Here is a 23,145-nt window from a genome sequence, read left to right as displayed (position 1 = left end):
GCACCGAGCCTCTGCAAGTGTGGCACGTCAACAAACAAGTCCACCAACAGCATAGCCTGACAAGACTGGACCCTCTTGGTTGCTTCTTGCGGAAATTCCAAACGGCTGGGGAATTAGCTCAAATGCTTTGCACGCGTGAGGTAGTGGGATCGATGCCCACATTCTCCAAAAGCACATTGTTTTATGGATCCAAGAAAACTCCAGTTCACACTTCATGCAGCCTTGTCTTACGACAACCTACTGTCATGTAAACAATGACAAGAAACTGTCATGTAACAATGACAAGAAACTCTCATGTAACACTGATGTCACAATGTCAGATGAAAAAGAAAGACATTACTTACTTTCAGAGAGCAGCGTATCACACACTCTAACCAACTGAGCTAACCGGCCGCTGGCTACAGAGCACAATTGTTGAGATGCACTGAGCCTCTGCAAGTGCTGGAGCGCAAACTAACAAGTCCACCAACAGCATAGCCTGACAAGACTGGACACTCTTGGTTGCTCCTTGTGGCAATTCCAAACAGCTGGGGAATTTGATCAATTGGTATTGTGTTTGCTTAGCATGCTATAGGTAGTGGGATCGATGCCCGCATTCCCCAAAAGCACATTTTTTTGTGGATCCAAGAAAGCTGCAGTTCACACTTCATGCAGCCTTGTCTTACGACAACCTACTGTCATGTAGCAATGACAAGCAACTTTAATGTAACACTGATGTCAAAATGTCAGATGAAAAAGCAAGACATTACTTACTTTCAGAGGAGCAGCGTAGCACACACCATTGAGGCCCACAAACAAAGCTGTGGAAAGTTTCCTTGAAGCCAGAGCATAAAGAAAGAACAAATAATGCAACCCGGGATCGAACCAGAGACCTTTAGATCTTCAGTCTAACGCTCTCCCAACTGAGCTATTCCGGCAATTCACTCAACATAATTCTGTGGCACCCTTGACAATTCACATGCATGTGACTCATAATTTTGACACTCAAAATGTACATAATAGCCAGTATGGGGATCAACCCATGACCTTGGCGTTATTAGCACCACACTCTAACCAACTGAGCTAACCGGCCATTTGCTATTTTACTCAATTGTTGAAATGCACCGAGCCTCTGCAAGTGCTGGCACGTCAACAAACAAGTCCACCAACAGCATAGCCTGACAAGACTGGACCCTCTTGGTTGCTTCTTGCGGAAATTCCAAACGGCTGGGGAATTAGCTCAAATGCTTTGCACGCGTGAGGTAGTGGGATCGATGCCCACATTCTCCAAAAGCACATTGTTTTATGGATCCAAGAAAACTCCAGTTCACACTTCATGCAGCCTTGTCTTACGACAACCTACTGTCATGTAGCAATGACAAGCAACTTTAATGTAACACTGATGTCAAAATGTCAGATGAAAAAGCAAGACATTACTTACTTTCAGAGGAGCAGCGTAGCACACACCATTGAGGCCCACAAACAAAGCTGTGGAAAGTTTCCTTGAAGCCAGAGCATAAAGAAAGAACAAATACAGATGCCGAAACCCAGGATCGAACCAGGGACCTTTAGATCTTCAGTCTAACGCTCTCCCAACTGAGCTATTCCGGCAATTCACTCAACATAATTCTGTGGCACCCTTGACAATTCACATGCATGTGACTCATAATTTTGACACTCAAAATGTACATAATAGCCAGTATGGGGATCAAACCCATGACCTTGGCGTTATTAGCACCACACTCTAACCAACTGAGCTAACCGGCCATTTGCTATTTTGCTCAATTGTTGAAATGCACCGAGCCTCTGCAAGTGCTGGCACGTCAACAAACAAGTCCACCAACAGCATAGCCTGACAAGACTGGACCCTCTTGGTTGCTTCTTGCGGAAATTCCAAACGGCTGGGGAATTAGCTCAAATGCTTTGCACGCGTGAGGTAGTGGGATCGATGCCCACATTCTCCAAAAGCACATTGTTTTATGGATCCAAGAAAACTCCAGTTCACACTTCATGCAGCCTTGTCTTACGACAACCTACGTCATGTAAACAATGACAAGAAACTATCATGTAACAATGACAAGAAACTCTCATGTAACACTGATGTCACAATGTCAGATGAAAAAGAAAGACATTACTTACTTTCAGAGAGCAGCGTATCACACACTCTAACCAACTGAGCTAACCGGCCGCTGGCTACAGAGCACAATTGTTGAGATGCACCGAGCCTCTGCAAGTGCTGGAGCGCAAACTAACAAGTCCACCAACAGCATAGCCTGACAAGACTGGACACTCTTGGTTGCTCCTTGTGGCAATTCCAAACAGCTGGGGAATTTGATCAATTGGTATTGTGTTTGCTTAGCATGCTATAGGTAGTGGGATCGATGCCCGCATTCCCCAAAAACACATTTTTTTGTGGATCCAAGAAAGCTGCAGTTCACACTTCATGCAGCCTTGTCTTACGACAACCTACTGTCATGTAGCAATGACAAGCAACTTTAATGTAACACTGATGTCAAAATGTCAGATGAAAAAGCAAGACATTACTTACTTTCAGAGGAGCAGCGTAGCACACACCATTGAGGCCCACAAACAAAGCTGTGGAAAGTTTCCTTGAAGCCAGAGCATAAAGAAAGAACAAATACAGATGCCAAACCCGGGATCGAACCAGAGACCTTTAGATCTTCAGTCTAACGCTCTCCCAACTGAGCTATTCCGGCAAATCACTCAACCTAATTCCGTGGCACCCTTGACAATTCACATGCATGTGACTCATAATTTTGACACTCAAAATGTACATAATAGCCAGTATGGGGATCGAACCCATGACCTTGGCGTTATTAGCACCACACTCTAACCAACTGAGCTAACCGGCCATTTGCTATTTTACTCAATTGTTGAAATGCACCGAGCCTCTGCAAGTGCTGGCACGTCAACAAACAAGTCCACCAACAGCATAGCCTGACAAGACTGGACCCTCTTGGTTGCTTCTTGCGGAAATTCCAAACGGCTGGGGAATTAGCTCAAATGCTTTGCACGCGTGAGGTAGTGGGATCGATGCCCACATTCTCCAAAAGCACATTGTTTTATGGATCCAAGAAAACTCCAGTTCACACTTCATGCAGCCTTGTCTTACGACAACCTACTGTCATGTAAACAATGACAAGAAACTGTCATGTAACAATGACAAGAAACTCTCATGTAACACTGATGTCACAATGTCAGATGAAAAAGAAAGACATTACTTACTTTCAGAGAGCAGCGTATCACACACTCTAACCAACTGAGCTAACCGGCCGCTGGCTACAGAGCACAATTGTTGAGATGCACCGAGCCTCTGCAAGTGCTGGAGCACAAACTAACAAGTCCACCAACAGCATAGCTTGACAAGACTGGACACTCTTGGTTGCTCCTTGTGGCAATTCCAAACAGCTGGGGAATTTGATCAATTGGTATTGTGTTTGCTTAGCATGCTATAGGTAGTGGGATCGATGCCCGCATTCCCCAAAAGCACATTTTTTTGTGGATCCAAGAAAGCTGCAGTTCACACTTCATGCAGCCTTGTCTTACGACAACCTACTGTCATGTAGCAATGACAAGCAACTTTAATGTAACACTGATGTCAAAATGTCAGATGAAATAGCAAGACATTACTTACTTTCAGAGGAGCAGCGTAGCACACACCATTGAGGCCCACAAACAAAGCTATGGAAAGTGTCCTTGAAGCCAGAGCATAAAGAAAGAACAAATACAGATGCCGAAACCCGGGATCGAACCAGGGACCTTTAGATCTTCAGTCTAAAGCTCTCTCAACTTAGCTATTCCGGCAATTCACTCAACTTAATTCTGTGGCACCCTTGACAATTCACATGCATGTGACTCATAATTTTGACAATCAAAATGTACATAATAGCCAGTATGGGGATCGAACCCATGACCTTGGCGTTATTAGCACCACACTCTAACCAACTGAGCTAACCGGCCATTTGCTATTTTGCTCAATTGTTGAAATGCACCGAGCCTCTGCAAGTGCTGGCACGTCAACAAACAAGTCCACCAACAGCATAGCCTGACAAGACTGGACCCTCTTGGTTGCTTCTTGCGGAAATTCCAAACGGCTGGGGAATTAGCTCAAATGCTTTGCACGCGTGAGGTAGTGGGATCGATGCCCACATTCTCCAAAAGCACATTGTTTTATGGATCCAAGAAAACTCCAGTTCACACTTCATGCAGCCTTGTCTTACGACAACCTACTGTCATGTAAACAATGACAAGAAACTGTCATGTAACAATGACAAGAAACTCTCATGTAACACTGATGTCACAATGTCAGATGAAAAAGAAAGACATTACTTACTTTCAGAGAGCAGCGTATCACACACTCTAACCAACTGAGCTAACCGGCCGCTGGCTACAGAGCACAATTGTTGAGATGCACCGAGCCTCTGCAAGTGCTGGAGCGCAAACTAACAAGTCCACCAACAGCATAGCCTGACAAGACTGGACACTCTTGGTTGCTCCTTGTGGCAATTCCAAACAGCTGGGGAATTTGATCAATTGGTATTGTGTTTGCTTAGCATGCTATAGGTAGTGGGATCGATGCCCGCATTCCCCAAAAACACATTTTTTTGTGGATCCAAGAAAGCTGCAGTTCACACTTCATGCAGCCTTGTCTTACGACAACCTACTGTCATGTAGCAATGACAAGCAACTTTAATGTAACACTGATGTCAAAATGTCAGATGAAAAAGCAAGACATTACTTACTTTCAGAGGAGCAGCGTAGCACACACCATTGAGGCCCACAAACAAAGCTGTGGAAAGTTTCCTTGAAGCCAGAGCATAAAGAAAGAACAAATACAGATGCCGAAACCCGGGATCGAACCAGGGACCTTTAGATCTTCAGTCTAACGCTCTCCCAACTGAGCTATTCCGGCAATTCACTCAACATAATTCTGTGGCACCCTTGACAATTCACATGCATGTGACTCATAATTTTGACACTCAAAATGTACATAATAGCCAGTATGGGGATCGAACCATGACCTTGGCGTTATTAGCACCACACTCTAACCAACTGAGCTAACCGGCCATTTGCTATTTTGCTCAATTGTTGAAATGCACCGAGCCTCTGCAAGTGCTGGCACGTCAACAAACAAGTCCACCAACAGCATAGCCTGACAAGACTGGACCCTCTTGGTTGCTTCTTGCGGAAATTCCAAACGGCTGGGGAATTAGCTCAAATGCTTTGCACGCGTGAGGTAGTGGGATCGATGCCCACATTCTCCAAAAGCACATTGTTTTATGGATCCAAGAAAACTCCAGTTCACACTTCATGCAGCCTTGTCTTACGACAACCTACTGTCATGTAAACAATGACAAGAAACTGTCATGTAACAATGACAAGAAACTCTCATGTAACACTGATGTCACAATGTCAGATGAAAAAGAAAGACATTACTTACTTTCAGAGAGCAGCGTATCACACACTCTAACCAACTGAGCTAACCGGCCGCTGGCTACAGAGCACAATTGTTGAGATGCACCGAGCCTCTGCAAGTGCTGGAGCGCAAACTAACAAGTCCACCAACAGCATAGCCTGACAAGACTGGACACTCTTGGTTGCTCCTTGTGGCAATTCCAAACAGCTGGGGAATTTGATCAATTGGTATTGTGTTTGCTTAGCATGCTATAGGTAGTGGGATCGATGCCCGCATTCCCCAAAAACACATTTTTTTGTGGATCCAAGAAAGCTGCAGTTCACACTTCATGCAGCCTTGTCTTACGACAACCTACTGTCATGTAGCAATGACAAGCAACTTTAATGTAACACTGATGTCAAAATGTCAGATGAAAAAGCAAGACATTACTTACTTTCAGAGGAGCAGCGTAGCACACACCATTGAGGCCCACAAACAAAGCTGTGGAAAGTTTCCTTGAAGCCAGAGCATAAAGAAAGAACAAATACAGATGCCGAAACCCGGGATCGAACCAGGGACCTTTAGATCTTCAGTCTAACGCTCTCCCAACTGAGCTATTCCGGCAATTCACTCAACATAATTCTGTGGCACCCTTGACAATTCACATGCATGTGACTCATAATTTTGACACTCAAAATGTACATAATAGCCAGTATGGGGATCGAACCCATGACCTTGGCGTTATTAGCACCACACTCTAACCAACTGAGCTAACCAGCCATTTGCTATTTTGCTCAATTGTTGAAATGCACCGAGCCTCTGCAAGTGCTGGCACGTCAACAAACAAGTCCACCAACAGCATAGCCTGACAAGACTGGACCCTCTTGGTTGCTTCTTGCGGAAATTCCAAACGGCTGGGGAATTAGCTCAAATGCTTTGCACGCGTGAGGTAGTGGGATCGATGCCCACATTCTCCAAAAGCACATTGTTTTATGGATCCAAGAAAACTCCAGTTCACACTTCATGCAGCCTTGTCTTACGACAACCTACTGTCATGTAAACAATGACAAGAAACTATCATGTAACAATGACAAGAAACTTTAATGTAACACTGATGTCAAAATGTCAGATGAAAAAGCAAGACATTACTTACTTTCAGAGGAGCAGCGTAGCACACACCATTGAGGCCCACAAACAAAGCTGTGGAAAGTTTCCTTGAAGCCAGAGCATAAAGAAAGAACAAATACAGATGCCGAAACCCAGGATCGAACCAGGGACCTTTAGATCTTCAGTCTAACGCTCTCCCAACTGAGCTATTCTGGCAATTCACTCAACATAATTCTGTGGCACCCTTGACAATTCACATGCATGTGACTCATAATTTTGACACTCAAAATGTACATAATAGCCAGTATGGGGATCGAACCCATGACCTTGGCGTTATTAGCACCACACTCTAACCAACTGAGCTAACCGGCCATTTGCTATTTTACTCAATTGTTGAAATGCACCGAGCCTCTGCAAGTGCTGGCACTTCAACAAACAAGTCCAACAACAGCATAGCCTGACAAGACTGGACCCTCTTGGTTGCTTCTTGCGGAAATTCCAAACGCTGGGGAATAGCTCAAATGCTTTGCACGCGTGAGGTAGTGGGATCGATGCCCACATTCTCCAAAAGCACATTGTTTTATGGATCCAAGAAAACTCCAGTTCACACTTCATGCAGCCTTGTCTTACGACAACCTACTGTCATGTAAACAATGACAAGAAACTGTCATGTAACAATGACAAGAAACTCTCATGTAACACTGATGTCACAATGTCAGATGAAAAAGAAAGACATTACTTACTTTCAGAGAGCAGCGTATCACACACTCTAACCAACTGAGCTAACCGGCCGCTGGCTACAGAGCACAATTGTTGAGATGCACCGAGCCTCTGCAAGTGCTGGAGCGCAAACTAACAAGTCCACCAACAGCATAGCCTGACAAGACTGGACACTCTTGGTTGCTCCTTGTGGCAATTCCAAACAGCTGGGGAATTTGATCAATTGGTATTGTGTTTGCTTAGCATGCTATAGGTAGTGGGATCGATGCCCGCATTCCCCAAAAACACATTTTTTTGTGGATCCAAGAAAGCTGCAGTTCACACTTCATGCAGCCTTGTCTTACGACAACCTACTGTCATGTAGCAATGACAAGCAACTTTAATGTAACACTGATGTCAAAATGTCAGATGAAAAAGCAAGACATTACTTACTTTCAGAGGAGCAGCGTAGCACACACCATTGAGGCCCACAAACAAAGCTGTGGAAAGTTTCCTTGAAGCCAGAGCATAAAGAAAGAACAAATACAGATGCCGAAAACCCAGGGATCAGGGACCTTTAGATCTTCAGTCTAACGCTCTCCCAACTGAGCTATTCCGGCAATCACTCAACATAATTCTGTGGCACTTTGGGGATCTAACTTGACAACTGAGCTAACCGGCCATTTGCTATTTTGCTCAATTGTTGAAATGCACCGAGCCTCTGCAAGTGCTGGCACGTCAATCCACCAACAGCATAGCCTGACAAGACTGGACCCTCTTGGTTGCTTCTTGCGGAAATTCCAAACGGCTGGGGAATTAGCTCAAATGCATCGATGCCCACATTCTCCAAAAGCACATTGTTTTATGGATCCAAGAAAACTCCAGTTCACACTTCATGCAGCCTTGTCTTACGACAACCTACTGTCATGTAAACAATGACAAGAAACTGTCATGTAACAATGACAAGAAACTCTCATGTAACACTGATGTCACAATGTCAGATGAAAAAGAAAGACATTACTTACTTTCAGAGAGCAGCGTATCACACACTCTAACCAACTGAGCTAACCGGCCGCTGGCTACAGAGCACAATTGTTGAGATGCACCGAGCCTCTGCAAGTGCTGGAGCGCAAACTAACAAGTCCACCAACAGCATAGCCTGACAAGACTGGACACTCTTGGTTGCTCCTTGTGGCAATTCCAAACAGCTGGGGAATTTGATCAAATTGTGTTTGCAGCATGCTGAGGTAGTGGGATCGATGCCCACATTCTCCAAAAACACATTGTTTTATGGATCCAAGAAAACTCCAGTTCACACTTCATGCAGCCTTGTCTTACGACAACCTACTGTCATGTAGCAATGACAAGCAACTTTAATGTAACACTGATGTCAAAATGTCAGATGAAAAAGCAAGACATTACTTACTTTCAGAGGAGCAGCGTAGCACACACCATTGAGGCCCACAAACAAAGCTGGAAAGTTTCCTTGAAGCCAGAGCATAAAGAAAGAACAAATACAGATGCAACCCGGGATCGAACCAGGGACCTTTAGATCTTCAGTCTAATGCTCTCCCAACTGAGCTATTCCGGCAATTCAATCAAAATAATTCTGTGGCACCCTTGACAATTCACATGCATGTGACTCATAATTTTGACACTCAAAATGTACATAATAGCCAGTATGGGGATCAAACCCATGACCTTGGCGTTATTAGCACCACACTCTAACCAACTGAGCTAACCGGCCATTTGCTATTTTGCTCAATTGTTGAAATGCACCGAGCCTCTGCAAGTGCTGGCACGTCAACAAACAAGTCCACCAACAGCATAGCCTGACAAGACTGGACCCTCTTGGTTGCTTCTTGTGGAAATTCCAAACGGCTGGGGAATTAGCTCAAATGCTTTGCACGCGTGAGGTAGTGGGATCGATGCCCACATTCTCCAAAAGCACATTGTTTTATGGATCCAAGAAAACTCCAGTTCACACTTCATGCAGCCTTGTCTTACGACAACCTACTGTCATGTAAACAATGACAAGAAACTTTAATGTAACACTGATGTCAAAATGTCAGATGAAAAAGCAAGACATTACTTACTTTCAGAGGAGCAGCGTAGCACACACCATTGAGGCCCACAAACAAAGCTGTGGAAAGTTTCCTTGAAGCCAGAGCATAAAGAAAGAACAAATACAGATGCCGAAACCCAGGATCGAACCAGGGACCTTTAGATCTTCAGTCTAACGCTCTCCCAACTGAGCTATTCCAGGCAATTCACTCAACTAATTCTGTGGCACCCTTGACAATTCACATGCATGTGACTCATAATTTTGACACTCAAAATGTACATAATAGCCAGTATGGGGATCGAACCCATGACCTTGGCGTTATTAGCACCACACTCTAACCAACTGAGCTAACCGGCCATTTGCTATTTTGCTCAATTGTTGAAATGCACCGAGCCTCTGCAAGTGCTGGCACGTCAACAACAAACAAGTCCACCAACAGCATAGCCTGACAAGACTGGACCCTCTTGGTTGCTTCTTGCGGAAATTCCAAACGGCTGGGGAATTAGCTCAAATGCTTTGCACGCGTGAGGTAGTGGGATCGATGCCCACATTCTCCAAAAGCACATTGTTTTATGGATCCAAGAAAACTCCAGTTCACACTTCATGCAGCCTTGTCTTACGACAACCTACTGTCATGTAAACAATGACAAGAAACTGTCATGTAACAATGACAAGAAACTCTCATGTAACACTGATGTCACAATGTCAGATGAAAAAGAAAGACATTACTTACTTTCAGAGAGCAGCGTATCACACACTCTAACCAACTGAGCTAACCGGCCGCTGGCTACAGAGCACAATTGTTGAGATGCACCGAGCCTCTGCAAGTGCTGGAGCGCAAACTAACAAGTCCACCAACAGCATAGCCTGACAAGACTGGACACTCTTGGTTGCTCCTTGTGGCAATTCCAAACAGCTGGTTTGATCAATTGGTATTGTGTTTGCTTAGCATGCTATAGGTAGTGGGATCGATGCCCGCATTCCCCAAAAACACATTTTTTTGTGGATCCAAGAAAGCTGCAGTTCACACTTCATGCAGCCTTGTCTTACGACAACCTACTGTCATGTAGCAATGACAAGCACTGATGTCAAAATTAATGAAACACTGATGTCAAAATGTCAGATGAAAAAGCAAGACATTACTTACTTTCAGAGGAGCAGCGTAGCACACACCATTGAGGCCCACAAACAAAGCTGTGGAAAGTTTCCTTGAAGCCAGAGCATAAAGAAAGAACAAATTCAGATGCAAAACCCTGATCAACCAGGACCTTTAGATCTTCAGTCTAACGCTCTCCCAACTGAGCTATTCCGGCAATTCACTCAAATGCTTTGCACGCTGAGGTAGTGGGATCGATGCCCACATTCTCCAAAAGCACATTGTTTTATGGATCCAAGAAAACTCCAGTTCACACTTCATGCAGCTTGTCTTACGACAACCTACTGTCATGTAAACAATGACAAGAAACTGTCATGTAACAATGACAAGAAACTCTCATGTAACACTGATGTCACAATGTCAGATAAAAAAGAAAGACATTACTTACTTTCAGAGAGCAGCGTATCACACACTCTAACCAACTGAGCTAACCGGCCGCTGGCTACAGAGCACAATTGTTGAGATGCACCGAGCCTCTGCAAGTGCTGGAGCACAAACTAACAAGTCCACCAACAGCATAGCCTGACAAGACTGGACACTCTTGGTTGCTCCTTGTGGCAATTCCAAACAGCTGGGGAATTTGATCAAATGGTTTGCACGCATGAGGTAGTGGGATCGATGCCCACATTCTCCAAAAGCACATTGTTTTATGGATGCAAGAAAACTCCAGTTCACACTTCATGCAGCCTCGTCTTACGACAACCTACTGTCATGTAGCAATGACAATCAACTTTAATGTAACACTGATGTCAAAATGTCAGATGAAAAAGCAAGACATTACTTACTTTCAGAGGAGCAGCGTAGCACACACCATTGAGGCCCACAAACAAAGCTGTGGAAAGTTTCCTTGAAGCTAGAGCATAAAGATAGAACAAATACAGATGCCGAAACCCGGGGACCTTTAGATCTTCAGTCTAACGCTCTCCCAACTGAGCTATTCCGGCAATTCACTCAACATAATTCTGTGGCACCCTTGACAATTCACATGCATGTGACTCATAATTTTGACACTCAAAATGTACATAATAGCCAGTATGGGGATCAAACCCATGACCTTGGCGTTATTAGCACCACACTCTAACCAACTGAGCTAACCAGCCATTTGCTATTTTGCTCAATTGTTGAAATGCACCGAGCCTCTGCAAGTGCTGGCACGTCAACAAACAAGTCCACCAACAGCATAGCCTGACAAGACTGGACCCTCTTGGTTGCTTCTTGCGGAAATTCCAAACGGCTGGGGAATTAGCTCAAATGCTTTGCACGCGTGAGGTAGTGGGATCGATGCCCACATTCTCCAAAAGCACATTGTTTTATGGATCCAAGAAAACTCCAGTTCACACTTCATGCAGCCTTGTCTTACGACAACCTACTGTCATGTAAACAATGACAAGAAACTTTAATGTAACACTGATGTCAAAATGTCAGATGAAAAAGTCAATGACAAAAGAAAGACATTACTTACTTTCAGAGGAGCAGCGTATCACACACTCTAACCAACTGAGCTAACCGGCCGCTGGCTAACAGAGCACAATTGTTGAGATGCACCGAGCCTCTGCAAGTGCTGGAGCGCAAACTAACAAGTCCACCAACAGCATAGCCTGACAAGACTGGACCCTCTTGGTTGCTTCTTGTGGAAATTCCAAACGGCTGGGGAATTAGCTCAAATGCTTTGCATGCGTGAGGTAGTGGGATCGATGCCCACATTCTCCAAAAGCACATTGTTTTATGGATCCAAGAAAACTCCAGTTCACACTTCATGCAGCCTTGGCATCTTACGACAACCTCTTACGACAACCTACTGTCATGTAAACAATGAACAATGTAAACTGATGTCAAAATGTAACAATGACAAGAAACTCTCATTGTAACACTGATGTCACAATGTCAGATGAAAAACCAGAAAGATCATTACTTACTTTCAGAGAGCAGCGTATCACACACTCTAACCAACTGAGCTAACCAGTATGGGGATCCGACTGGCTACAGAGCACAATTGTTGAGATGCACCGAGCCTCTGCAAGTGCTGGAGCGCAAACTAACAAGTCCACCAACAGCATAGCCTGACAAGACTGGACACTCTTGGTTGCTCCTTGTGGCAATTCCAAACAGCTGGGGAATTTGATCAATTGGTATTGTGTTTGCTTAGCATGCTATAGGTAGTGGGATCGATGCCCGCATTCCCCAAAAACACATTTTTTATGGATCCAAGAAAGCTCAGTTCACACTTCATGCAGCCTTGTCTTACGACAACCTACTGTCATGTAGCAATGACAAGCAACTTTAATGTAACACTGATGTCAAAATGTCAGATGAAAAAGCAAGACATTACTTACTTTCAGAGGAGCAGCGTAGCACACACCATTGAGGCCCACAAACAAAGCTGTGGAAAGTTTCCTTGAAGCCAGAGCATAAAGAAAGAACAAATACAGATGACCAAAACTGGATCCTCAGGGACCTTGATCTTTTTGAGTCTAACGCTCTCCCAACTGAGCTATTTGCTATTTTGCTCAATTGGAATTAGCTCAAATGCTTTGCAAGACTGGACCCTCTGAGGTGGGGAGTGGGATAGTGGGATCGATGCCCACATTCTCCAAAAGCACATTGTTTTATGGATCCAAGAAAACTCCAGTTCACACTTCATGCAGCCTTGTCTTACGACAACCTACTGTCATGTAAACAATGACAAGAAACTGTCATGTAACAATGACAAGAAACTCTCATGTAACACTGATGTCACAATGTCAGATGAAAAAGAAAGACATTACTTACTTTCAGAGAGCAGCGTATCACACACTCTAACCAACTGAGCTAACCGGCCGCTGGCTACAGAGCACAATTGAGATTGAGATGCACCGAGCCTCTGCAAGTGCTGGAGCGCAAACTAACAAGTCCACCAACAGCATAGCCTGACAAGACTGGACACTCTTGGTTGCTCCTTGTGGCAATTCCAAACAGCTGGGGAATTTGATCAATTGGTATTGTGTTTGCTTAGCATGCTATAGGTAGTGGGATCGATGCCCGCATTCCCCAAAAACACATTTTTTTATGGATCCAAGAAAACTCCAGTTCACACTTCATGCAGCCTTGTCTTACGACAACCTACTGTCATGTAGCAATGACAAGCAACTTTAATGTAACACTGATGTCAAAATGTCAGATGAAAAAGCAAGACATTACTTACTTTCAGAGGAGCAGCGTAGCACACACCATTGAGGCCCACAAACAAAGCTGTGGAAAGTTTCCTTGAAGCCAGAGCATAAAGAAAGAACAAATACAGATGCCGAAACCCGGGATCGAACCAGGACCTTTAGATCTTCAGTCTAACGCTCTCCCAACTGAGCTATTCCGGCATTCACTCAACATAATTCTGTGGCACCCTTGACAATTCACATGCATGTGACTCATAATTTTGACACTCAAAATGTACATAATAGCCAGTATGGGGATCAAACCCATGACCTTGGCGTTATTAGCACCACACTCTAACCAACTGAGCTAACCGGCCATTTGCTATTTTGCTCAATTGTTGAAATGCACCGAGCCTCTGCAAGTGCTGGCACGTCAACAAACAAGTCCACCAACAGCATAGCCTGACAAGACTGGACCCTCTTGGTTGCTTCTTGCGGAAATTCCAAACGGCTGGGGAATTAGCTCAAATGCTTTGCACGCGTGAGGTAGTGGGATCGATGCCCACATTCTCCAAAAGCACATTGTTTTATGGATCCAAGAAAACTCCAGTTCACACTTCATGCAGCCTTGTCTTACGACAACCTACTGTCATGTAGCAATGACAAGCAACTTTAATGTAACACTGATGTCAAAATGTCAGATGAAAAAGCAAGACATTACTTACTTTCAGAGGAGCAGCGTAGCACACACCATTGAGGCCCACAAACAAAGCTGTGGAAAGTTTCCTTGAAGCCAGAGCATAAAGAAAGAACAAATACAGATGCCGAAACCCAGGATCGAACCAGGGACCTTTAGATCTTCAGTCTAACGCTCTCCCAACTGAGCTATTCCGGCAATTCACTCAACATAATTCTGTGGCACCCTTGACAATTCACATGCATGTGACTCATAATTTTGACACTCAAAATGTACATAATAGCCAGTATGGGGATCGAACCCATGACCTTGGCGTTATTAGCACCACACTCTAACCAACTGAGCTAACCGGCCATTTGCTATTTTGCTCAATTGTTGAAATGCACCGAGCCTCTGCAAGTGCTGGCACGTCAACAAACAAGTCCACCAACAGCATAGCCTGACAAGACTGGACCCTCTTGGTTGCTTCTTGCGGAAATTCCAAACGGCTGGGGAATTAGCTCAAATGCTTTGCACGCGTGAGGTAGTGGGATCGATGCCCACATTCTCCAAAAGCACAATGTTTTATGGATCCAAGAAAACTCCAGTTCACACTTCATGCAGCCTTGTCTTACGACAACCTACTGTCATGTAAACAATGACAAGAAACTGTCATGTAACAATGACAAGAAACTCTCATGTAACACTGATGTCACAATGTCAGATGAAAAAGAAAGACATTACTTACTTTCAGAGGAGCAGCGTAGCACACACCATTGAGGCCCACAAACAAAGCTGTGGAAAGTTTCCTTGAAGCCAGAGCATAAAGAAAGAACAAATACAGAAACCCGGGATCAAACCAGGGACCTTTAGATCTTCAGTCTAACGCTCTCCCACCTGAGCTATTCCTGCAATTCACTCAAAATAATTCGGTGGCACCCTTGACAATTCACATGCATGTGACTCATAATTTTGACACTCAAAATGTACATAATAGCCAGTATGGGGATCAAACACATGACCTTGGCGTTATTAGCACCACACTCTAACCAACTGAGCTAACCGGCCATTTGCTATTTTGCTCAATTGTTGAAATGCACCGAGCCTCTGCAAGTGCTGGCACGTCAACAAACAAGTCCACCAACAGCATAGCCTGACAAGACTGGACCCTCTTGGTTGCTTCTTGCGGAAATTCCAAACGGCTGGGGAATTAGCTCAAATGCTTTGCACGCGTGAGGTAGTGGGATCGATGCCCACATTCTCCAAAAACACAATGTTATATGGATCCAAGAAAACTCCAGTTCACACTTCATGCAGCCTTGTCTTACGACAACCTACTGTCATGTAGCAATGACAAGCAACTTTAATGTAACACTGATGTCAAAATGTCAGATGAAAAAGCAAGACATTACTTACTTTCAGAGGAGCAGCGTAGCACACACCATTGAGGCCCACAAACAAAGCTGTGGAAAGTTTCCTTGAAGCCAGAGCATAAAGAAAGAACAAATACAGATGCCGAAACCCGGGATCGAACCAGGGACCTTTAGATCTTCAGTCTAACGCTCTCCCAACTGAGCTATTCCGGCAATTCACTCAACATAATTCTGTGGCACCCTTGACAATTCACATGCATGTGACTCATAATTTTGACACTCAAAATGTACATAATAGCCAGTATGGGGATCAAACCCATGACCTTGGCGTTATTAGCACCACACTCTAACCAACTGAGCTAACCGGCCATTTGCTATTTTGCTCAATTGTTGAAATGCACCGAGCCTCTGCAAGTGCTGGCACGTCAACAAACAAGTCCACCAACAGCATAGCCTGACAAGACTGGACCCTCTTGGTTGCTTCTTGCGGAAATTCCAAACGGCTGGGGAATTAGCTCAAATGCTTTGCACGCGTGAGGTAGTGGGATCGATGCCCACATTCTCCAAAAGCACATTGTTTTATGGATCCAAGAAAACTCCAGTTCACACTTCATGCAGCCTTGCTTACGACAACCTACTGTCATGTAAACAATGACAAGAAACTGTCATGTAACAATGACAAGAAACTCTCAAACACTGATGTCAAAATGTCAGATGAAAAAGAAAGACATTACTTACTTTCAGAGAGCAGCGTATCACACACTCTAACCAACTGAGCTAACCGGCCGCTGGCTACAGAGCACAATTGTTGAGATGCACCGAGCCTCTGCAAGTGCTGGAGCAAACTAACAAGTCCACCAACAGCATAGCCTGACAAGACTGGACCCTCTTGGTTGCTTCTTGTGGAAATTCCAAACAGCTGGGGAATTTGATCAAATGGTTTGTGTTTGCAGCATGCTAGGTAGTGGGATCGATGCCCACATTCTCCAAAAGCACATTGTTTTGGATCCAAGAAAACTCCAGTTCACACTTCATGCAGCCTTGTCTTACGACAACCTACTGTCATGTAAACAATGAAGAAACTGATGTAACAATGACAAGAAACTCTCATGTAACACTGATGTCACAATGTCAGATGAAAAAGAAAAGACATTACTTACTTTCAGAGAGCAGCGTATCACACACTCTAACCAAAACTGAGCTAACCGAAGCCAGCTGGCTACAGAGCACAATTGTTGAGATGCACCGAGCCTCTGCAAGTGCTGGAGCACAAACTAACAAGTCCACCAACAGCATAGCCTGACAAGACTGGACACTCTTGGTTGCTCCTTGCAATTCCAAACAGCTGGGGAATTTGATCAATTGGTATTGTGTTTGCTTAGCATGCTATAGGTAGTGGGATCGATGCCCGCATTCTCCAAAAGCACATTGTTTTATGGATCGAAGAAAGCTGCAGTTCACACTTCATGCAGCCTTGTCTTACGACAACCTACTGTCATGTAAACAATGACAAGAAACTATCATGTAACAATGACATGCAACTTTAATGTAACACTGATGTCAAAATGTCAGATGAAAAGCAAGACATTACTTACTTTCAGAGGAGCAGCGTAGCACACACCATTGAGGACCACAAACAAAGCTGTGGAAAGTTTCCTTGAAGCCAGAGCATAAAGAAAGAACGAATACAGATGCCGAAACCCGGGATCGAACCAGGGACCTTTAGATCTTCAGTCTAACGCTCTCCCAACTGAGCTATTCTGGCAATTAACTCAACATAATTCTGTGGCACCCTTGACAATTCACATGCATGTGACTCATAATTTTGACACTCAAAATGTACATATTAGCCAGTATGGTGATAGAACCCATGACCTTGGCGTTATTAGCACCACACTCTAACCAACTGAGCTAACCGGCCATTTGCTATTTTACTCAATTGTTGAAATGCACCAAGCCTCTGCAAGTGCTGGCACTTCAACAAACAAGTCCAACAACAGCATAGCCTGACAAGACTGGACCCTCTTGGTTGCTTCTTGCGGAAATTCCAAACGCCTGGGGAATTAGCTCAAATGCTTTGCACGCGTGAGGTAGTGGGATCGATGCCCACATTCTCCAAAAGCACATTGTTTTATGGATCCAAGAAAACTCCAGTTCACACTTCATGCAGCCTTGTCTTACGACAACCTACTGTCATGTAGCAATGACAAGCAACTTTAATGTAACACTGATGTCAAAATGTCAGATGAAATAGCAAGACATTACTTACTTTCAGAGGAGCAGCGTAGCACACACCATTGAGGACCACAAACAAAGCTGTGGAAAGTTTCCTTGAAGCCAGAGCATAAAGAAAGAACAAATAATGCAACCCGGGATCGAACCAGAGACCTTTAGATCTTCAGTCTAACGCTCTCCCAACTGAGCTATTCGGCAAATCACTCAACACTAATTCTGTGGCACCCTTGACAATTCACATGCATGTGACTCATAATTTTGACACTAAAATGTACATAATAGCCAGTATGGGGATCGAACCCATGACCTTGGCGTTATTAGCACCACACTCTAACCAACTGAGCTAACCGGCCATTTGCTATTTTACTCAATTGTTGAAATGCACCAAGCCTCTGCAAGTGCTGGCACTTCAACAAACAAGTCCAACAACAGCATAGCCTGACAAGACTGGACCCTCTTGGTTGCTTCTTGCGGAAATTCCAAACGGCTGGGGAATTAGCTCAAATGCTTTGCAGCGTGAGGTAGTGGGATCGATGCCCACATTCTCCAAAAGCACATTGTTTTATGGATCCAAGAAAACTCCAGTTCACACTTCATGCAGCCTTGTCTTACGACAACCTACTGTCATGTAAACAATGACAATGACAAGACAACTTTAATGTAACACTGATGTCAAAATGTCAGATGAAAAAGCAAGACATTACTTACTTTCAGAGGAGCAGCGTAGCACACACCATTGAGGCCCACAAACAAAGCTGTGGAAAGTTTCCTTGAAGCCAGAGCATAAAGAAAGAACAAATACAGATGCCGAAACCGATCGAACCAGGGACCTTTAGATCTTCAGTCTAACGCTCTCCCAACTGAGCTATTCCGGCAATTCACTCAACATAATTCTGTGGCACCCTTGACAATTCACATGCATGTGACTCATAATTTTGACACTCAAAATGTACATAATAGCCAGTATGGGGATCGAACCCATGACCTTGGCGTTATTAGCACCACACTCTAACCAACTGAGCTAACCGGCCATTTGCTATTTTGCTCAATTGTTGAAATGCACCGAGCCTCTGCAAGTGCTGGCACGTCAACAAACAAGTCCACCAACAGCATAGCCTGACAAGACTGGACCCTCTTGGTTGCTTCTTGCGGAAATTCCAAACGGCTGGGGAATTAGCTCAAATGCTTTGCACGCGTGAGGTAGTGGGATCGATGCCCACATTCTCCAAAAGCACAATGTTATATGGATCCAAGAAAACTCCAGTTCACACTTCATGCAGCCTTGTCTTACGACAACCTACTGTCATGTAAACAATGACAAGAAACTGTCATGTAAACAATGCAACAATACAAGAAACTCTCATGTAACACTGACAAGAAACTCTCATGTAACACTGATGTCACAATGTCAGATGAAAAAGAAAGACATTACTTACTTTCAGAGAGCAGCGTATCACACACTCTAACCAACTGAGCTAACCGGCCGCTGGCTACAGAGCACAATTGTTGAGATGCACCGAGCCTCTGCAAGTGCTGGAGCACAAACTAACAAGTCCACCAACAGCATAGCCTGACAAGACTGGACACTCTTGGTTGCTCCTTGTGGCAATTCCAAACAGCTGGGGAATTTGATCAATTGGTATTGTGTTTGCTTAGCATGCTATAGGTAGTGGGATCGATGCCCGCATTCTCCAAAAGCACATTGTTTTATGGATCCAAGAAAGCTGCAGTTCACACTTCATGCAGCCTTGTCTTACGACAACCTACTGTCATGTAGCAATGACAAGCAACTTTAATGTAACACTGATGTCAAAATGTCAGATGAAAAAGCAAGACATTACTTACTTTCAGAGGAGCAGCGTAGCACACACCATTGAGGCCCACAAACAAAGCTGTGGAAAGTTTCCTTGAAGCCAGAGCATAAAGAAAGAACAAATACAGATGCCGAAACCCGGGATCGAACCAGGGACCTTTAGATCTTCAGTCTAACGCTCTCCCAACTGAGCTATTCCGGCAATTCACTCAACATAATTCTGTGGCACCCTTGACAATTCACATGCATGTGACTCATAATTTTGACACTCAAAATGTACATGATAGCCAGTACGGGGATCGAACCCATGACCTTCGCGTAATTAGCAACACACTCTAAACAGTTGAGCTAACCAGCCATTTGCTATTTTACTCAATTGTTGAAATGCACCGAGCCTCTGCAAGTGCTGGCACGTCAACAAACAAGTCCACCAACAGCATAGCCTGACAAGACTGGACCCTCTTGGTTGCTTCTTGCGGAAATTCCAAACGGCTGGGGAATTAGCTCAAATGCTTTGCACGCGTGAGGTAGTGGGATCGATGCCCACATTCTCCAAGCACATTGTTTTATGGATCCAAGAAAACTCCAGTTCACACTTCATGCAGCCTTGTCTTACGACAACCTACTGTCATGTAAACAATGACAAGAAACTGTCATGTAACAATGACAAGAAACTCTCATGTAACACTGATGTCACAATGTCAGATGAAAAAGAAAGACATTACTTACTTTCAGAGAGCAGCGTATCACACACTCTAACCAACTGAGCTAACCGGCCGCTGGCTACAGAGCACAATTGTTGAGATGCACCGAGCCTCTGCAAGTGCTGGAGCACAAACTAACAAGTCCACCAACAGCATAGCCTGACAAGACTGGACACTCTTGGTTGCTCCTTGTGGCAATTCCAAACAGCTGGGGAATTTGATCAATTGGTATTGTGTTTGCTTAGCATGCTATAGGTAGTGGGATCGATGCCCGCATTCTCCAAAAGCACATTGTTTTATGGATCCAAGAAAGCTGCAGTTCACACTTCATGCAGCCTTGTCTTACGACAACCTACTGTCATGTAGCAATGACAAGCAACTTTAATGTAACACTGATGTCAAAATGTCAGATGAAAAGCAAGACATTACTTACTTTCAGAGGAGCAGCGTAGCACACACCATTGAGGACCACAAACAAAGCTGTGGAAAGTTTCCTTGAAGCCAGAGCATAAAGAAAGAACAAATACAGATGCCGAAAGCCGGGATCGAACCAGGGACCTTTAGATCTTCAGTCTAACGCTCTCCCAACCGAGCTATTCTGGCAATTCACTCAACATAATTCTGTGGCACCCTTGACAATTCACATGCATGTGACTCATAATTTTGTACATAATAGCCAGTATGGGGATCAAAATGTAACAACTGATAGCCAATTGTTGATGGGGAAGTGCTGGCACGTCAACAAACAAGTCCACCAAAAGCATAGCCTGACAAGACTGGTCCCTCTTGGTTGCTTCTTGCGGAAATTCCAAACGGCTGGGGAATTAGCTCAAATGCTTTGCACGCGTGAGGTAGTGGGATCGATGCCCACATTCTCCAAAAGCACATTGTTTTATGGATCCAAGAAAACTCCAGTTCACACTTCATGCAGCTTTGTCTTACGACAACCTACTGTCATGTAAACAATGACAAGAAACTATCATGTAGCAATGACAAGCAACTTTAATTTAACACTGATGTCAAAATGTCAGATGAAAAAGCAAGACATTACTTACTTTCAGAGAGCAGCGTATCACACACTCTAACCAACTGAGCTAACCGGCCGCTGGCTACAGAGCACAATTGTTGAGATGCACCGAGCCTCTGCAGGTGCTGGAGCGCAAACTAACATGTAATGTATTCCTATGGGGAGAGAAGTCAATGCAAACTCTTTGAAGTAAACACCTTCTTTTAACTATTAAGGGTTAATGCCACACGGTCAATGTTAGGCTTGCACAGATCGGAAGGACCTTAGGAACATACCTGAGGTCGAATTGTGCTTCTCACCCTAACGGTTCTCTCACTGTCACCCAAAAGCAAATGACGTTGTGGGGCAGGCTCATTTTGGGCCTACTTTTCTAATGGTCGCTGCGCTTAGACCGAGCGAGCTACGGTCAAGCGGGATATCTCGTTGAACTCGGCACGGCCTAGAGATTATGTTTATGCCGTTGCCTGCTCTCTGTGTCTTTGAGCACCGCACTTTTTAACTCCATCCTTGCTGTGTGTGCGTGTGAGAGCTTTTCTTTGACATCTGTTGGGAGAAATGACTGATTTACAGTTCATGACGGTTACCTAGTCACACATATGAAGTTTAGGAAGGATGTGACTTTTTAACCCTTCAAAACAGACAGTGTGACCCAATTAAAGGCACTTCCGGTTGGCACAGGAAGCTATAAGTAAACACATGTCTTGATTCACATAGCCACTTACAGAATCCTGAGTTTTAAGTCTTTAAGTTAAGAATGGACTGATCTACGATCTACAAAGGGTTGAATGTAGTCATTTTCACCTTTGAAGGTTATGTACATCAAAACACCTTTTGGGTCAATTTAACCACTTCCGGTTGCTCCAGGAAGCTTAGAATCGACACAGGTAGACCTCATAGTGGTCTGATGGACTGTCATAGACGACAGGTTCATAAGGCATTCATAACCCACATAGGGTTCAGGTTGAATTTAGAGGTGCAGGCAATGTATTCCTATGGGGAGAGAAGTCAATGCAAACTGTTTGATGTAAACACCTTCTTTTAACTGGTATGGGTTAATGCCACACGGTCAAGGTTAGGCTTGCACGGATCGGGAGGACCTCAGGTACGTTCCTGAGGTCGATTTGTGCTTCTCACCTTAACGGTTCTCTCACTGTCACCCAAAAGCAAATGACATTGAGGGCCAGCCTTCATTTTGGGCCTACTTTTCTAATGGTCGCTGTGCTTAGACCGAGCGAGCTACGGTCAAGCGGGGCATCTTGTTGAACTCGGCACGGCCTAGAGAATATGTAAATGCCATTGTAGGCTTTGTGTGTCTTTCCTTGCACCGCACTTTGTCACTCCATCCTGTGTGTTTCTGTGTGTGTGTGTGTGAGAGAGAGCTTTTCTTTGACATCTGTTGGGAGAAATGACTGACTTACAGTTTATGGGGGTTGCTTAATCACACATATGAAGTTTTGAAAAGATCTGACCTTTTTAACCCTTGGAAACTGCCACTGTGACACCATTTAAGGCACTTCCAGTTGGCACAGGAAGCTATAAATAAACTCATATCCTGATTGGGGTATGCCTTTACAGAATTCTGAGTTTTAAGTCTTTACGTTAAGAACTGAGTTATTTACGGAGGGTTTAGTGAGTGTGTGTTATTCCTCCAATTAATGTAAATTTCCATGGAATTTGAAGCCTTTTCTATAAAGGTACGGATGGGATTTGAACCCATGGTCTTCGGTTTACGAGACCGACGCCTTACCACTTGGCCACCATGCCACT

General features: G+C 44.2%; 36 non-coding genes across 36 annotated transcripts; all 36 read right to left on the bottom strand.

Annotated features, from left to right (window-relative positions):
• Positions 1–844: 844 nt before the first annotated feature.
• Positions 845–914, bottom strand: trnaf-gaa. Its single transcript has one exon. It is a non-coding gene; the product is annotated as a tRNA-Phe (tRNA).
• Positions 915–999: 85 nt separating this feature from the next.
• On the bottom strand, positions 1,000–1,072 carry trnai-aau. Its single transcript has one exon. It is a non-coding gene; the product is annotated as a tRNA-Ile (tRNA).
• A 445-nt stretch (positions 1,073–1,517) lies between these two features.
• trnaf-gaa lies at positions 1,518–1,590 on the bottom strand. The gene has a single exon. It is a non-coding gene; the product is annotated as a tRNA-Phe (tRNA).
• An 82-nt stretch (positions 1,591–1,672) lies between these two features.
• trnai-aau lies at positions 1,673–1,746 on the bottom strand. Its single transcript has one exon. It is a non-coding gene; the product is annotated as a tRNA-Ile (tRNA).
• An 877-nt stretch (positions 1,747–2,623) lies between these two features.
• On the bottom strand, positions 2,624–2,697 carry trnaf-gaa. The gene has a single exon. It is a non-coding gene; the product is annotated as a tRNA-Phe (tRNA).
• Positions 2,698–2,778: 81 nt separating this feature from the next.
• Positions 2,779–2,852, bottom strand: trnai-aau. Its single transcript has one exon. It is a non-coding gene; the product is annotated as a tRNA-Ile (tRNA).
• Positions 2,853–3,731: 879 nt separating this feature from the next.
• On the bottom strand, positions 3,732–3,804 carry trnaf-gaa. Its single transcript has one exon. It is a non-coding gene; the product is annotated as a tRNA-Phe (tRNA).
• An 82-nt stretch (positions 3,805–3,886) lies between these two features.
• Positions 3,887–3,960, bottom strand: trnai-aau. The gene has a single exon. It is a non-coding gene; the product is annotated as a tRNA-Ile (tRNA).
• Positions 3,961–4,839: 879 nt separating this feature from the next.
• trnaf-gaa lies at positions 4,840–4,912 on the bottom strand. Its single transcript has one exon. It is a non-coding gene; the product is annotated as a tRNA-Phe (tRNA).
• An 82-nt stretch (positions 4,913–4,994) lies between these two features.
• On the bottom strand, positions 4,995–5,067 carry trnai-aau. Its single transcript has one exon. It is a non-coding gene; the product is annotated as a tRNA-Ile (tRNA).
• Positions 5,068–5,946: 879 nt separating this feature from the next.
• On the bottom strand, positions 5,947–6,019 carry trnaf-gaa. The gene has a single exon. It is a non-coding gene; the product is annotated as a tRNA-Phe (tRNA).
• An 82-nt stretch (positions 6,020–6,101) lies between these two features.
• On the bottom strand, positions 6,102–6,175 carry trnai-aau. Its single transcript has one exon. It is a non-coding gene; the product is annotated as a tRNA-Ile (tRNA).
• Positions 6,176–6,645: 470 nt separating this feature from the next.
• trnaf-gaa lies at positions 6,646–6,718 on the bottom strand. The gene has a single exon. It is a non-coding gene; the product is annotated as a tRNA-Phe (tRNA).
• Positions 6,719–6,800: 82 nt separating this feature from the next.
• trnai-aau lies at positions 6,801–6,874 on the bottom strand. The gene has a single exon. It is a non-coding gene; the product is annotated as a tRNA-Ile (tRNA).
• A 1,845-nt stretch (positions 6,875–8,719) lies between these two features.
• On the bottom strand, positions 8,720–8,789 carry trnaf-gaa. The gene has a single exon. It is a non-coding gene; the product is annotated as a tRNA-Phe (tRNA).
• An 85-nt stretch (positions 8,790–8,874) lies between these two features.
• trnai-aau lies at positions 8,875–8,948 on the bottom strand. Its single transcript has one exon. It is a non-coding gene; the product is annotated as a tRNA-Ile (tRNA).
• Positions 8,949–9,394: 446 nt separating this feature from the next.
• On the bottom strand, positions 9,395–9,468 carry trnaf-gaa. Its single transcript has one exon. It is a non-coding gene; the product is annotated as a tRNA-Phe (tRNA).
• Positions 9,469–9,549: 81 nt separating this feature from the next.
• Positions 9,550–9,623, bottom strand: trnai-aau. Its single transcript has one exon. It is a non-coding gene; the product is annotated as a tRNA-Ile (tRNA).
• Positions 9,624–11,448: 1,825 nt separating this feature from the next.
• Positions 11,449–11,522, bottom strand: trnai-aau. Its single transcript has one exon. It is a non-coding gene; the product is annotated as a tRNA-Ile (tRNA).
• Positions 11,523–13,700: 2,178 nt separating this feature from the next.
• On the bottom strand, positions 13,701–13,772 carry trnaf-gaa. The gene has a single exon. It is a non-coding gene; the product is annotated as a tRNA-Phe (tRNA).
• An 81-nt stretch (positions 13,773–13,853) lies between these two features.
• Positions 13,854–13,927, bottom strand: trnai-aau. Its single transcript has one exon. It is a non-coding gene; the product is annotated as a tRNA-Ile (tRNA).
• Positions 13,928–14,372: 445 nt separating this feature from the next.
• Positions 14,373–14,445, bottom strand: trnaf-gaa. The gene has a single exon. It is a non-coding gene; the product is annotated as a tRNA-Phe (tRNA).
• An 82-nt stretch (positions 14,446–14,527) lies between these two features.
• Positions 14,528–14,601, bottom strand: trnai-aau. Its single transcript has one exon. It is a non-coding gene; the product is annotated as a tRNA-Ile (tRNA).
• Positions 14,602–15,065: 464 nt separating this feature from the next.
• trnaf-gaa lies at positions 15,066–15,138 on the bottom strand. The gene has a single exon. It is a non-coding gene; the product is annotated as a tRNA-Phe (tRNA).
• Positions 15,139–15,220: 82 nt separating this feature from the next.
• Positions 15,221–15,294, bottom strand: trnai-aau. The gene has a single exon. It is a non-coding gene; the product is annotated as a tRNA-Ile (tRNA).
• Positions 15,295–15,739: 445 nt separating this feature from the next.
• trnaf-gaa lies at positions 15,740–15,812 on the bottom strand. Its single transcript has one exon. It is a non-coding gene; the product is annotated as a tRNA-Phe (tRNA).
• Positions 15,813–15,894: 82 nt separating this feature from the next.
• On the bottom strand, positions 15,895–15,968 carry trnai-aau. The gene has a single exon. It is a non-coding gene; the product is annotated as a tRNA-Ile (tRNA).
• Positions 15,969–17,291: 1,323 nt separating this feature from the next.
• On the bottom strand, positions 17,292–17,364 carry trnaf-gaa. Its single transcript has one exon. It is a non-coding gene; the product is annotated as a tRNA-Phe (tRNA).
• Positions 17,365–17,446: 82 nt separating this feature from the next.
• On the bottom strand, positions 17,447–17,520 carry trnai-aau. Its single transcript has one exon. It is a non-coding gene; the product is annotated as a tRNA-Ile (tRNA).
• A 439-nt stretch (positions 17,521–17,959) lies between these two features.
• trnaf-gaa lies at positions 17,960–18,028 on the bottom strand. The gene has a single exon. It is a non-coding gene; the product is annotated as a tRNA-Phe (tRNA).
• Positions 18,029–18,113: 85 nt separating this feature from the next.
• Positions 18,114–18,187, bottom strand: trnai-aau. Its single transcript has one exon. It is a non-coding gene; the product is annotated as a tRNA-Ile (tRNA).
• Positions 18,188–18,639: 452 nt separating this feature from the next.
• Positions 18,640–18,709, bottom strand: trnaf-gaa. Its single transcript has one exon. It is a non-coding gene; the product is annotated as a tRNA-Phe (tRNA).
• An 82-nt stretch (positions 18,710–18,791) lies between these two features.
• trnai-aau lies at positions 18,792–18,865 on the bottom strand. The gene has a single exon. It is a non-coding gene; the product is annotated as a tRNA-Ile (tRNA).
• Positions 18,866–19,776: 911 nt separating this feature from the next.
• trnaf-gaa lies at positions 19,777–19,849 on the bottom strand. Its single transcript has one exon. It is a non-coding gene; the product is annotated as a tRNA-Phe (tRNA).
• A 1,032-nt stretch (positions 19,850–20,881) lies between these two features.
• trnaf-gaa lies at positions 20,882–20,954 on the bottom strand. Its single transcript has one exon. It is a non-coding gene; the product is annotated as a tRNA-Phe (tRNA).
• A 2,116-nt stretch (positions 20,955–23,070) lies between these two features.
• Positions 23,071–23,142, bottom strand: trnat-cgu. Its single transcript has one exon. It is a non-coding gene; the product is annotated as a tRNA-Thr (tRNA).
• Positions 23,143–23,145: the final 3 nt, after the last annotated feature.

The sequence above is a fragment of the Oncorhynchus gorbuscha genome, unplaced genomic scaffold (assembly GCF_021184085.1).
Source record: "Oncorhynchus gorbuscha isolate QuinsamMale2020 ecotype Even-year unplaced genomic scaffold, OgorEven_v1.0 Un_scaffold_2967, whole genome shotgun sequence".
Lineage (NCBI taxonomy): Eukaryota > Metazoa > Chordata > Actinopteri > Salmoniformes > Salmonidae > Oncorhynchus > Oncorhynchus gorbuscha.
Note: the sequence above shows the minus strand (reverse complement) of the source record. Positions and strands in the feature narration are given on the sequence as shown.